Raw genomic sequence first — 15207 nt, 5'->3', positions numbered from 1 at the left:
AGCCATGGGTTCACCTATCATCCCAGCTGGGGGATGGGAGGCTACATTTGACCCCGTGGACCACGAGCAGGAGACCTGGCACCAGAGAGATGGCTCGTGCCCAAGACCCGGCATGACGGGGACTTGGTGGGCCCCTAGCGGGTCCCTCTCCACAGGTGAGGACAGTCACCCACTCGCCCAGATCGAGAACACCGAACGGGCTCACGAGGCGCCTGGACCACAGGCCCCACCCCCCGGCCCCCAGCTCTGCATCCGCTGGGTCCTCCGGTCACTGGCGCTCGCCCAGCGCTGGCCCCGCCAAAGCCGCCAGCCGGAAGTAGAGAAGGTCACGTGGCAGCGTTCCCGCCTGGTCCTCCGACAGCAGCGACTAGGGATTAAAGGCCGGCTCGCCACCCTAGCGGACCGGCTGATTACACTGGAGGGGTCACACCTTTCCAGAAAAAAGACAAGAGTATGCATGTTCACTACAGCAAATGCCTTGAGACCACGGGGCGAGGGAGGGACATTTTAACTCCCATGGGGCGGCCCATCCGAGGCTCCTCTGCCGGGAGTGCTCCATCACCTGCGGGGACAGGCTCCCCGCTGAGCCCCTCCCTGTGGGGACACGGCTCGGACTCCACGCAGGCGGCCCAGGCGGGCAAGGCAGCCCGTGCTCCCCGGATGGCGGGGTGGGGGCGGGGGGCCCTCCATCCTGCCCCGGCGGTTCCCGCTCCTCGCAGGAGAAACCGGAAACGAGGCCCGGGGTGGGGAAGGCCCCGCCAGGGAGTCCCGCTCTCCGGCCGCCCCCACCTGGCGGGAGCTCCCGCGAGCCGGGGCCTTTGTGCGCGGACGGGAGGGGAGACCCGCACGACGCCGGCCTGGCTCCAGACAGGTGGAGATGCTGCCTGCTTTTCCACACTGGCATTTGCCTCTAATGTTCCATTTAAGAAACAGCGGGATCTGGAGAAAGTTAATTATTGAACAGCTTCCACTTCTAAAAAGAAAATTTTAAATAATGAAAAATGCTCAAATCTCTCCTTCCATCCGTCCCTGGGGGCCGGGGCTTACGAGGCGGGGGGCCCAGGTGGAGACAAAGCTTCGAGTAGCTCTGCCCCCACGGCACCCTCCCAGGGCACCTCCTCAGGCGACCGGCCGTGTCAGCACAGCTGCAGCAGCCCGGGGCTCACGTGACCCCGCGACCCACCGGGGCCTCTGGGCTGGGGGCTCAGGATTGGTGCCAGCAGGGCACCCCCGCCCCGCCTACACCGGAAGCCGCTCTCCTGGCCGGTGGCCTTCCCTCTGGGCGCACCTTGGCGTCTGTCTTCTCAGGAGGACGCTGACCCTGTGGAGTGGGCCCCCCTCCGGCCCCGTGATCCCATTAACCTTGATCACCTCCCGCCAGGCCCATCTCCCATCCGGTCGCCTGGGGGTCAGGGCCTCAACCCAGGAGACACAGGAATCTGGGGACACAGCTGGCTGAGCTCCCAGCCCCGTGGACACGGCCCGGCTCCATCCGCCCGGTTTCTCCGAGCAGGTTTCTAGGCCCTGGTTCTTCCCCACACACCTACCCTGTGGCTCTGATGGCTCCACTAACCACCACCACCCCCCCCCACCCCCGTCACCTTCATCTGAAATTCTGAATGGCCCCCAGGACGTCCCCTGGGAGGGGGGTGTTGGCAGGTGCACCTAACGGGAGGGGCGAACACCGGCTGACTCTGAGTTCACATCCCTCCTCCCGAGGAGCGCGGAATCCCCGGATTCCCCCGGGAGCTGCTGTGTGCCCACAACTCCCTTGCGGTTTTACTGGACGCCCACTTTCTGCTGAGCAGAGAGGACGTCCCCACCACAGGCCGCCTCCTTGGAGCGGCCACGTGCGTGAGCAAAGAGGTGTGTACAAGCTTCCAGGATATTCTGAGCCACTAAATCCAGGCTAGGGGGTGGGGTGAGCTGCACCCCGGCCCCAGAACCGCCCTCGGCCTTCTGTCCCCTGCCAAACAAAGCTCCAGTTTCTGGGCCTTTCCAAGCCCGCTGTGCCCAGGCCCCGCCAGTCCTACACCCGGCGGGGGAGCTGCTCCCGCAGGGGGCCTCCTCCACCTGCTTGCGTCCCGGGGGAATCGGACAGGCACACCGTTGGAGCCGCCGTGTCCTCCCTGCCCTCCCCGCCCCAAATCCCACCCACCCTCGCAGCCCGCCTCGCCCGGGGCATGTCCAGAAGCTTCTGACTGCAGCCGAGGCTCTGGCCAGCCCACTGGTCAACAGCCTCACCTTGAGAGCCCTGCTCCCCGGGAAGGGGACAGGGTACGTGCCCTGGGACCTCAGCAAGCACTGCAGGGTGGGCGTTGTACCGTTTACTGAGGCAGGAGCACAGCATCGAAGGAGGAGGGGTCCTCGGGGTCCCCACCCGGCTTGCCCCAGCCTGCCCGGGGGTCCCAGAGGGCAGGGCGCAGGCTCTCGTCCCACCCACGACCCACAGGCTGTTCATCCTCCCCAAACCAGCGGACCGATGCACAAGCCACACAGCCTGGAGGTCGTGACCCGATCGCCCCGGGGCCTGAGGTCATGACCCCATCGCCCCGGAAGGGAAGGAGCTGGTGGAGACTGAGCGAGAACTTGTCTGTCGCCGTCCACGAGACGGCAGCTGGCTCTTCAGTTCGACCCCGGTGGGTTTCCATTTGCCCCTCGGAGGGGCCTGGCTGCGGCCACAGAGCCTGGGGGGGCCCGACGCCCTTCCGTGTCTGCTCCGGCCCCGGCCTGGCCGCGAAGAAGGGGTCGCGACCCAGGCAGTGAGGGCGTCGGGGCGGAGTGGGGACGGCCGGGAGCAGTGCCCACGGGGCTCCCTGCGGATCCCCTGTCTTTCCCGGAGCCGGCTGGGGTCACGGGCAATAAAGGGGCAGCCGGCCTCTTGGCGGACGCGCACGCACGCCCTCGAGCGGCCAGACGCACCAGCGCAAGAGCCACGCAGGGAAACGCGGGGTTCAGACTCCCACGAGGAGGGACCACCGTGAAATGCCCACCGGCACGCGTGGGCGGGTGGGCAGGCGGTGCCTGAAAGCCCCCTGCCACCGACGTGTCCCCGGCTTTCCCCCGAGGTCCGTTCACGCTGACCCCACCGCACACCGTGCTGGGGACGGGCCAGCGGACCCGGGGCAGGAGCCCGGCTCGTCGCCGCTGCTTCGGACAACATTTGGCGGCATCTGCGAAAGGCGGCGCCTCCGTCCCGTCCCCCCACCCCGTCCCCAGGTGCCCGCCCGACTTGGACGAGGAGTTCGCGTCCCCACCAGACAGCGCCCCGAGGTGCCGTGGCCTGTCCCCTGGAACCTGGGCACGTGCGAGCGAGCGGGGCTCCAGACTGTAAGACGGGGGCTCTCCGGGGCCGTCTGGGGGGGAGGGCGGGGCCGATTACACCAGATCACATCCCGGAGCCCTGGAAAGTCTAGAGCGGTCCCTGGCTGGGCTCGCAGACACCGACCCGGCAGGAGAAGTCAGGGGAGTCCAGGCCCCCGCCGCTGGAGGGGCCGCCGGGAATGCCCGGGGACCAGGAGGCCTCGGGCGGGAACCAGCTCCCACGCGCACACCTGTTCCCGGCCCCGCTCCCACCCTACCCCACCCTCGCCCGAGCCCACCCCCGTATCCTGGCCCCGCCCCCACCCCACTCCACCGCACCCCTGTTTCCGACCCGGCCCCCCCCCCAGCCCCTGCCCCCGCCCCCACCGCCACCTCCCACCCCCACCCTTGTTCCGGGTCCAGTCGCTGCCGCGACCCCGCCCACCCTTACCCCCCCCACACCCAGCCCCTCCCCCCGCCCCTCCCCCACCCCTGTTCCCGGTCCGTCCGGTACCCACCCACCGCCAGCGAGGAAAAGGGCCCCAGTTCCTACAAGGATCAGACCCCGCCAACAGCCCCGCACTCCCCCTGCAGAACTGAGAGGCGGCCGTGAGGCTGTGTGTGGGCCACCAACTACGGTAGCCACGGGAAGTGGGCACAGCGCCCGGTGGTCGCGGGCCCACAGCAGGTGTCCTCCACCGGCGGGGGATCCCACTGAAGTAGAGAACAAACTGAGCGCGTCCCTGCTGCTGGCCGAGGCCCGGGCGCTCTCGGCCTCTGGTCCTGGGTGCTGGTTGCTCCGCATGAAAACTGCGTGGGCTGCACGCTTTGCTGTGTGTATTTTCTGGTATGTGGGTTATTCTTCAATAAAAAGCGTTTTAGAAACCGGGTCGGGACGCCCCTAAGGCCTGCTGCCCCTGGCCACCCCCCTCGGGCACACCTCCCCTTGCCTGGTTCTGCCCACACGGGTGGCCACCGGCCACTTCTCCCCCTTTTCCGTGACTAGGGAGACACCAGGGACACTCAGGGTCCCCACTGCCCCCACGAGACAGAAGCCCAGAGCAAAGGTAAGGAGCCAGCAAACTGATGAGTGAATTTCCCTACTGAATGTAATCTCTCAAGTCCAAATTACTCCCAAATGGGAAAACGGCGCCCTAACGACAGGCGGGCAGCGGGTGCCTGACCCAAGCCCTCCCCAAGGCCACCTGCACTGAATCAGTGATAGTCTCAGTGAGAAGGACAGGCCCCCCAGCGCCGCTGGGGAGGGACGCCCAGGATCTGCCCCCGCTCCTGCCGAGTCCCCACCCGGACCACAACGTCCCTCAAACCTCTCCTTCCTCGGCTTCCGGGCTCAGCTGCCTAATGACCTGATAAAGATACATCTCATGATTTTTCATTTAAGAACATAAGTTAGGGGCGCCTGGGTGGTGCAGTCGGTTAAGCGTCCGACTTTGGCTCGGGTCATGATCTCACAGTTTGTGGGTTCCAGCCCCGTGTGCTAATAGCTCAGAGCCTGAAGCCTGTTTCCGATTCTGTGTCTCCCTCTCTCCCTGCCCCTCCCCTGCTCATGCTCTGTCTCTCTGTCTCTCAAAAATAAATACGTGAACTTAAAAAAAAAAAAAAGTATTTTTTAAAAACATAAGTTAAAACCGAAGAAAATCATCCAGTTTGAGTTTTCTTAAAAGACCTACGACAGTCTGTTTCAATGATCGCTGACAAACGCATGTTCCCCGTTCCTCAGCGGGTCGTGTTCCGGCAATCTAAGCGGCCCTAAAGGCCAGTGTCCCCTCCCACGCCCACCTGTGCACACGTTGAGAGGGCACCGGGGCCTCAAGGAGATGCCCTTTGTTGTCCCAGCACTGACGAACGGGCGCCAGGGAGATGCCCGCCAGGCAGACACGAGGGATGTGCAGCCCATTGGCCAGGCCCCAAACCAGCCCCAAGCCCATGGATGTGGCCTCAAAACTGGAGTGCCTAAGCCTGCTCCCGCTCGCCTTTCGCCTCCATCTGGCACTTTCTCTAGGGTGTGGGCTGAGCAGAACAGAAAACACCTCTCAAGAGAGTGTGAGCATCCAGGGAAAAGCGGTGGTAAAACCACCATGGGGCACAATGAGCAGAGTCGGCAAAGGAAACGACCCTCGTCCCCGATGCAAACATGCTCCAACAAAACCAGAGCCTCCAGAGACCAACTCTGCGCCCTGCGCCCTAGGCCCTGAGCCCTTCCCCCTGTGTGCTGAGCTCTGCCCCTGCGTGCTGAGCCCTGAGCCCTGCACCCTGTGCCCTGCCCCCTACGTGCTGAGCCCTGAGCTGTGAGCCCAGGACCCAGCACCCTGAGCCCTGAGCTCTGTGCCCAGCACCCTGAGCCCTGAACCCTGCACCCTGAGCCCTGCTTCCTGAGCCCCGTGCCCTGCACCCAGCACCCTGAGCCCTGAGCCTGCACCCTGAGCCCTGCTCCCTGAACCCTGCACCCAGCACCCTGAGCCCTGCACCCAGCACCCAGAGCCCACACCCTGAGCCCTGTTCACTGAGCTCTGTGCCCTGCACCCTGAGCCCTGAACCCTGCACCCTGAGCCCTGCTCCCTGAGCCCTGCGCCCTGCACCCAGCACCCTGAACCCTGCACCCAGCACCCTGAGCCCTGCACCCAGCACCCTGAGCCCTGCACCCAGCACCCAGAGCCCACACCCTGAGCCCTGCTCACTGAGCTCTGTGCCCTGCACCCTGAGCCCTGAACCCTGCACCCTGAGCCCTGCTCCCTGAGCCCTGCGCCCTGCACCCAGCACCCTGAACCCTGCACCCAGCACCCTGAGCCCTGCACCCAGCACCCAGAGCCCACACCCTGAGCCCTGCTCACTGAGCTCTGTGCCCTGCACCCTGAGCCCTGAAACCTGCACCCTGAGCCCTGCTCCCTGAGCCCTGCGCCCTGCACCCTGAACCCTGCACCCAGCACCCAGCACCCTGAGCCCTGCACCCAGCACCCAGAGCCCACACCCTGAGCCCTGTTCACTGAGCTCTGTGCCCTGCACCCTGAGCCCTGAACCCTGCACCCTGAGCCCTGCTCCCTGAGCCCTGCGCCCTGCACCCAGCACCCTGAGCCCTGCACCCAGCACCCTGAGCCCTGCACCCAGCACCCTGAGCCCTGAGCTCTGTGCCCTGCACCCTGAGCCCTGCTTCCTGAGCCCCGTGCCCTGCACCCAGCACCCTGAGCCCTGAGCCTGCACCCTGAGCCCTGCTCCCTGAGCCCTGCACCCAGCACCCTGAACCCTGCACCCAGCACCCTGAGCCCTGCACCCAGCACCCAGAGCCCACACCCTGAGCCCTGTTCACTGAGCTCTGTGCCCTGCACCCTGAGCCCTGAACCCTGCACCCTGAGCCCTGCTCCCTGAGCCCTGCGCCCTGCACCCAGCACCCTGAACCCTGCACCCAGCACCCTGAGCCCTGCACCCAGCACCCTGAACCCTGCACCCAGCACCCTGAGCCCTGCACCCAGCACCCTGAGACCCGCTTCCTGCGCCCTGAGCCCTGCGCCCTGATCCATGGGAGCCACCACAGCACAGCACCACAGACTGGGCCACCGAAACAGGGACAGAAACGTCCCACTCAGTCTGGAGGCCAGAAGTCTGAGACCCCCAGAGGCTCCAGCGGGCCCTTCCCGCCTCCCGCTGCTGCCGGCGACGCTCAGCTCTGGCCCTGTCACTCCACCTCGGCCTCCCCTGTCACGTGGCCTTTGCATCAGAGCAGCGGGCGTGGGACCTGGGCCGCTCTGGCTCCGTCACTCTGATCTTGCCGCGAGGCCACTTTCACAGACTCTGGGGGTCAGGACTTCACCCGATCTTTTTTTTGGAGGACGTGACAGGCTCTAACGGGGACGTCGCCACCCAGCCCCCTCCCGGAAGGGCAGCAGAGGCCCCCGGGCCTCAGGGGGGCTTTGGAAGACCGTCCCGCAGACCAAACCAGGTGTAGCTCCGAAGGCCCCAGTTCATTCATCCTCAGGCTCTCCGGGGGCCCCAGCGGCCCCGAGTGCGAGCGGACGCGGCAGGCCCTCTGCGGGCAGAGTGAGGGGCCAGATGCACAAGAGCCGCCAGCACCACGGCCGGGGCTCCCGCGGCCCACAGACCGCCTCCCCCGACGGTGTGGACAGCGGGCGCCCTGCCCCGTTGGCGCCTCAGAATCCGCAGATCCTTTTCCAGACACACGTTTCTTACACCTACCACGCCCCTTCCACGCCGAAAAAGAAGCGTTTTCAACCGAAAACTGGAAAAGAGAGGGGGACGGCGGGTGCGCCCCCAGGTGCCGTCCGGGGCCTGCCGTCCCACGTGTCGACACCGTGAACATGAGTGCTTCGAAACACACACCGTGTCATCGGAATCAAACGTAGAAAGGAGACGAGACTCCCAGTTCAGGGAAATCCCTGCAATTCCCGGTAACCGTATTCCTACGAATCACCGCGGATGGTGGGTGACCGACGAGGACCGGCCGCCCTTAGGGCCGTGACCCCGAGCCGGCTGCCCAGGGCCCGTCACACCAGCGTGACCACTTGCGTCAGAGATTCCTGGATTTTTAAGTCAGCCTTCAAGATTTTCCACATCATCATACTGAACTCTCAGTAACGGCTTTTAAAATGCAATCAACTGACAGGGTTAAATCCCCACGCACACCTTTAGCAACACTGTATTTTAACTGACCGCTCTGTCATCCTGCGGTAAGGCTCCAGACGTCAAATTCTATGATTTTTGGCGGCAGCTATAATACGCCGCTATTTGCGTCAAATTTTAAACGTCTGGAGTGTTAATCTGCGTCCTCACAAGTGGTAATGAAAGTATATATATCAATTACCATTTCATTCAAGGGATCTTACCCTACGAGATGCTTACTTGCTAAAGACTAACAACTTCTGTTTTGCAGTTTCATCTGAGGTCTGACGTTGGAGGCATTCCCTAATTAATCCCAACTCCTTCTAAGCTGGCTGTGATAAACGTAACCTGTGCCAAGAGTCCAGTGTCCCTTCCGGCAAATCTAGAGCACAAAGGTGAGGTGTATGCGGAAGGAAGTTCACGTTAGCCAGTGAGCAGCGTGGGGTGGGTCCCGTTATTCTGACCTGACTACAGACACTCCATTCAAAAGCCATGTAAACTACAGACATTATACGTAAGAAATAAAAGTCCGTGCGTGAAAAGGCGGCCTCCCGATCGGAAAGGCAGCTGGTTGTCCATCACCTCTAATGAAATGTATTTAGCTGGCAAGTCTGACTCGTGCTTATATTCTCCCCGGATGCTTTGTAGTTACAGCTAAGTATTTGTCAGTGCACCTAAAGATTAAAGCAGATTGAAGAGTCCATAAAAGGGGTGGAAAGATTAATTTGTCTCTAGACAAAACTCTTATTTTCTGATTTCTAGTGCTAGATATCTATAGACATGTATATTTTGCACTGTGACCACATTACGGCCTCTCGATACCTAACCCGTTCAGAACACAAACACCAGACTGGGGAGCTGGGAGAGTGTTGCCGGGGAGGCCTGCCCACTCCCAAATGAAGCATGATTTTTACAGCTACAGAGAAGCACGTGTGCAGTGCCCCCCCCCCGTTACGATAATATATTGCTACTTTCAGTTCAAACCATCTGAAGCGTAATGCTTAACGAAACGGAAACCAAGTAAAACGAGAAGGATGTGTTTACCCAGACGGGCTGGTGACAACGGTGGGTTTTCGTGGGTGTTGACGGGAGATTTGGTTTTGCGAGGAAGAGGCCACGGCAGGCACATCCGAGCACGTAACGTGTTTCAAAGGCCTCCTCGTGGGTTTTAAGCAGGAATTGGGGGGTGAGGACAGACTGATGGCTCTCCCTGGAGCATTACTGGTATCGGGATAGCCTGGGACTTCACCTTTGCTTTCTCTCCCTTTATTTTACCTTTTCCAGCAGCTTGAATTTTTTTTTTTTTTTTTTTTTTTGCCTTGGTTTCCATAAGGATTTGGCAGGAAGGGAAGGGCGGTGGGGGACACCAGAAGTCACATCTTTGACGTTACGAAGTGTTGGGAGTGAAAGACACCATGTACTCAGGTAAGAAACAAAAGCAGAGGGGAAATGAACACTTGCACTATCTACCAGGGTATTATTACTAGTTGTGAAAGTCTAGACAACGAGACAGCTACACCTCACGCCGAGGGCTCCCAAGCAGTTCCGGGACCGGTCCTGCCGCGCGAACTTGAAACGACTTGGTCCGCTCTCGGGCGTCAGGGCTCCGGCACAGACCTGCTCTTCGCCCATTGAGGGTCTCCACCGATTGAGGGCCGGGTGGAGTCCCGTGGCTTACGAGACAGAGAAGAACCCAGAAACACTGACGATAGATTTTATTTTTCCCTGTTAGTCCAGGAAACCACAAATTACCATTTGTCAGATGTCACCGGGGTAAAAAATGTGGGAATGTTCTTGGCATGTGGGTGTAGGGAAAAAACCCCAAACTTCTGGTACGGCCTAATTTTATCTTTTCAAACTGTGTTCTTGTGAATCCTTTGACGTGTTATTTATAAGGTTATGAGACTAGATGGTAAATGCTCAACAAGAGAAACGCCCCACTCTCCAGCAAAACTATTTTGCTCGATGGGGCGGGAGGCGGGGGATAAGGTATCGGCTCTGGTCCCCTCCCCCTCCAACCCATTTGAGTCTTGATTAATTTGAACATTAGGGTTTAAGGCTAATTTACTCTGTGTGTGCACATGTGCGTGCGTGCGTGTGACACGTGTGCGTGCGTGTGAGCGTGTGCGTGCGTCGGACACGTGTGCGGGGCAGGGGTGGATCGGCTGTCCAGTCCTGTTTTCCTTTATGGAGGCGCCCTCCTGTGGCCACAGAAAATACCGCAGCATGAGACACCATCTCAAAATGCTCCACATTGACTCGCTGTGTTTATGTGGCCATTTTCCTTTGTGAGGTCCTTCGTAAAGAAAAATTCCCACTAAGCTACATAGATACATGGAATCTTCCAGGAAACGTTTGATCTGGGGTTTTAAAGTTGGGACGCTCAAGTATTTGGCCACGGAATCCACATCCGGAGACGAATCTCTGAGAGCAGGGTCCTTCCTCCTACCGGTTTGCGGTCAGATGGCGTCAGCCTCTGGGGTGGCCCTAACAAACGCCAGGGGCTGCGCGCTCACGGGGCTGAGGCTCACCCCCCTGCTATCCCTGAGCAGGTCTGGAGTCTGGGAGGTCTGAGATCCAGGCGTCTGAAGCTCCCCCTTCCTGTCTCTTCCTGCTCCTGGCGGCCCCAGGCATCTCGGGGCCCGGCCTCAGTCTCCACGTGGCCGCCTCCTGTCCGGGTCTGTGTCTCATATCCCCCTCTCCTTCCTAGTACACCTGTCACTGGATTTAGGGCCATCCTAACGATCCTCACGATCTCGAGAGCCTCAGCTGGAATTGGGGCCACAAAGACCCGGTTTCCACACAAGGTGACAATGACAGGTCCCGGGTTAGGATGTGGACATACATTTCTGGGGCCACCATCAACCCCTGCAGATGCCATGGGATCTTGGGGAAGGGCTGGGCGGGCAGTCAGCTGTGGCCAACTGGGGGCAGCAGGAGACCATACTAGACTCGGCGAGGACGGCCTCGTGGCCCAACCGGTCCTGGGCCCCGGGAGCTGTGAATTTGTCCATCAGTCTGCTCTGCTTTCGGCGCCTTCCCTTCAGGGCGGTCAGTCCCTCCCTGCTGCTGCCCCCGTCACGACTCCAGCCTTGCTCCGCGCGCACCTGAGGTGGACGGTGTGGGACCCGCCCGGAGCAGGGACAGCGGGCCGCGTGGGGCCTCGTCTGTCCTGCCAGGTGGTCAGTGAGGACCTATGCGCACTCTCACAGGCCGAGGCTCTGGCCCCGATCCAGGCGGGTGAACGGCAGGAAGCAAGGACCCGGGACTCCCAGGCCCGAGGGTGATCCCATCAAGTGACAGCCACCATCAGGTGGGAGAAGATCCGCCAAGTGACACGTGACCGCTGCTCACCACGGACGCGGTCCTCAGGCCAGGCCCATCACTGGCCCAACCCCCCACTGCTGATGGCAGCCCAGCCCTCGAGCCTGGCAGGAAAGTGGCGCCAGCCGTCCTCTCCTGGGAACTGTCTGCATCCAGGCCAGGCTGGCCCTGCCGGGCTCCTGCGACGCCACGTGCTCTGCCCTCAGCACCAAGCCCAAACCAGCTGTTGCCGGGGGCTGCCTCAACCCGCCCTTCCCGCCGCCCCCCTCCGGCAGCCTCACCTCCTCCTGCTCCGCCCCAAATCCTCCCCTCCCTCGGGTTCAGCCTGCATCCCACACCTTGGTTTAGGCCGTTCTCCCTGCCTCAACATGTGCCTGGCTGCCTCCGCCCTCCAAAACCCACCTGCAAAGCTCCCCAATCCCCCACCGGCATGTGCCCCTCTGAATTCCTCCTGCACTGAGGCCGTAACTGGGGGCGTACCAAGGGTAGGGCTAGGGGTGACTTATCCTGCCTGGGGACAGGGGGCATCACTTCTTGTCCCCTCTGCAGGGTGGGGGTGCAACTCATTCAGCTATGTCTCCAACATGCTTCACACATGTGGGACACAGTGTGCATTAGATGGGTGGACAATGGGTGGGTGTACGGTGGGCAGATGGACTGGTGGATGGATGATGGATGGATGCATGGGTGGATGGGTGAGTGGACAGATGGATGGGTTGGTTGGATGGATGGATGAATTGGATGGATGGATGGATGGATGGATGGATGGATGCATGGGTGGATGGGTGAGTGGACAGATGGATGGGTTGGATGGATGGATGGATGGATGGATGGATGGATGGATGGATGAATTGGATGGATGGATGGATGGATGGATGGATGGATGAATTGGATGGATGGATGGATTGATGGATGGATGGATGCATGGGTGGATGGGTGAGTGGACAGATGGATGGGTTGGTTGGATGGATGGATGGATGGATGGATGGATGGATGAATTGGATGGATGGATGGATGGATGGATGGATGAATTGGATGGATGGATGGATGGATGGATGGATGGATGAATCGGATGGATGGATGGATGGATGGATAGTGGATGGATGGATAGTGGATGGACGGACAGTGGATGGATGGATGGATGGACAATGGGATGGATGGATGGTGGGTGGGTAAATGGATGGATGGATGGATGGATGGATGGATGGATGGATGGACAAATGAGTGGGTGAGTAGATGGATGGGTGCATGGATGGATGAATGGATGCATGCATGCATCAGTGGATGGGAGGATGGATGGATAGGTGGGTGGATAGGTGGATGGATGGATGGATGGATGGATAGTGGACAGGTGGATAGATGGATGCACAATGGGATGGACAGATGAGTGAATGGATAGGTGCATGGATGGATGGTGGAATAATGGATGGATGGACGGATGCGTGCATACATGAGTGGATGAATGGATGGATGCATGGGTGGATGGATAGATAATGGGTGGATAAATGGATGGGTAGATGGACAGATGAATGATGGGTGGGTGGATGGTTGGATGGATGGATGGACAGATGATGATGGGTGGATGGACAGATGGGTGCATTGGTGGCCTCTCCTCCACTAGACCAATGGCAGTGGGGACCTGGAAAGAGTTGGTGGCAGAAGCTGGCCCAGGAAGAGAGAAGGGTGACCTGGTTTCCTGCCTTTGTCGGTCATCCGGAAATTAGGCCTGCAGTTACCCTGGGAAACGAGAATGTGGAGTAGTTGTGTTGCCTTCTCATCCTATCTGTATGGCCCCTCAGTTTCTCCCAAAGGATTTTAATGTCTCTGGTCCCTAAGAGTAAGCTGACCTCCCTCTCATGGCATATCCTACGCTTCTGGCGTCACATGGGGACCCTCAGTGCTCTCCTATGGGATGGGGCGTGCACAGGCCAGAGCTCTCTGCTGAGCCGTCTCTCACGCATGCGCACCAGGCCCAGGCCGGCACCCTGGAATTACTCCAAGTCCTGGAACAGCCCTGGTTAAACACACACACTCGTCACAGTCATCAACGCTGGCATCCCTCTGGACAGGTGGTATGAAATCCAGGGTGTCCTGAGATGTGGCTTCGGTGGATGGACTGCAAGAAAAGACTGAAAATCTCCAAGTTCACTGGTAGACCAGAAAGAGAAAGTAGTCGGCCACTGTGGGGTCTGTCCTTGGAAAAAGCCAGAGCCCTGGGAAGGAAAGGCGTTTATCAGGATTTTCCATACAAGATGCACCTCACAGACCCACAGCGGACCTGGAAAAATTGGTCTTCATAGCACCCCAACCAAGAAAGCGCAGAGAGAGCATGCTCAACGTGTGTGGGGGGAAGGATACAGTCCCTAGGGTTTGCTCGGGAGGAGCAGAAGCCTTGCATCAAACAGCCAGATCCCACCGTGCCCAGCTCTGTGGCCTCTGGGAATCGTATGGGACATCCTGAGGTCTGGGCCTTCCTTTGTAAAAGGACAAGGAGAAAGCCAAGCGCCCTCGGTGTCCCTATACTGTAAGCCTCCCTGAGAACTGTGGCCTCACAGAAGGCGGGCCCTGCCCTCTCCTGAGGGCCGCTGGGCTGGGGCCTGCTGCCCTGGGGTCACGGGAGCAGGGCGGGGGGGGGGGGAGGGGGGAGGCAGAGCGGGACAGGGAAACGGGGAGCAGGCAGTGGACTGGAGGGTCCCACCCCTCCCCCGCACCCCGGCCCTCTCCCGTCCGGGCTCCATCAAGCTGGGAGGGGATGTCCCCAAATCGGGCCCTCAGTCAGCGAAAAACCAGGGTTCCTGTGAGCGCAGCCCCACCCTTCCAGACCAGACGGCTGTCCGCCACCCGTACATCAAACTCACTCTCAGGAACGGGAAGATTCATGGTCCTGTGTCACCGTGTAATGGCTAGCCGGTCAGAGAAACAACAATTTTCATGCCATAAAAGCTGACTTCCGTTTGTTCACTAAGAATGGATCCTGTCGATCAAGCGAAACCTATAAAAACCTCAGAGACAAAGGCAAAGAATTAAGGCTGACGCACCGGCTGCTGCCAGCCGTGATTAGCCTGTCCGTCGCCCGGGCCGGGGGCGCAGGAGCCACGCGGGGGCCAGAGCTGCGGCATGGAGGGCGGGCGGGCATCTTCGGTGACACCCCTCATCCCTCCGGAGGTGGCCGCCTCGGTGCCCCTGTGAGAACAGTCCTAACTTGTGACCTGACCAGACGCCGGACTGGTTTGGGGACGAACATCGATGGTGTCCGGGTCCACCTGAGAAGCGGCGAGTCAGGCGCAGCGAGGAGCCAGCCTGCCCCTCCAAGAGCGCGTCTCGAGCTGGGCCACGGTGACGCTTCGGCTGGTGACAAGGAGACGGAGGCACCTGCCTTAGCACCCACGCCACGTCAAGTTCTAGAACCTTCCCCCTGGCAGCTGCAGGGGGCACAGCCCTGGGAGGGGGCTCTTGGCCATCCCCCATTCAGCTGAGAACCATGTGGACGACACTTCAGAGGGGTGGGGGTGGGGGGGCAGGTGGGGACAGGAAAGTGGGGAGCACCATGGGGAGCACCAGGAAGCGGGAAGCACGAGGTAGCTCTCCGGGAGCAGGCGAGAGTGAATAGGACACTTGCGGTGACCCTCTGTGCCGGTCCCGGCCAACAGGGTCTGTAGGAGCCGGAGGGACAGGCACGAAGCAGACCCGAACCAGGGAGGCCCGGGAAGGGGCCCTATGCCCGGGTCACCGTCTCCTGCCGCCCTGTCCCCGCAGCTCCAGGCCCGGAGACACGGGACGCCCAGCCTCCTCGGCCTACTTGGAGGACCACGTGAGCCTGGCCTCACTCTTGCCCCGGCAACGTGGGGGCAGGCGCCCTCGGAGGAGTGAGCAGACAGAAGGTTCTGCGCCTGGTGGGATGGGCCAAGTCAGAAGCCCTGGGACCGTGATCGTTAGCGTCACGGTCTC

The sequence above is a fragment of the Lynx rufus genome, unplaced genomic scaffold (genome assembly GCF_022079265.1).
Source record: "Lynx rufus isolate CCGP_SWC_20201006 ecotype Redwood Valley unplaced genomic scaffold, mLynRuf1.p SCAF_4, whole genome shotgun sequence".
Taxonomy (NCBI): Eukaryota; Metazoa; Chordata; class Mammalia; order Carnivora; family Felidae; genus Lynx; species Lynx rufus.
The sequence above is the reverse complement of the archived record's forward strand: the minus strand, read 5'-3'. Positions refer to the sequence as shown.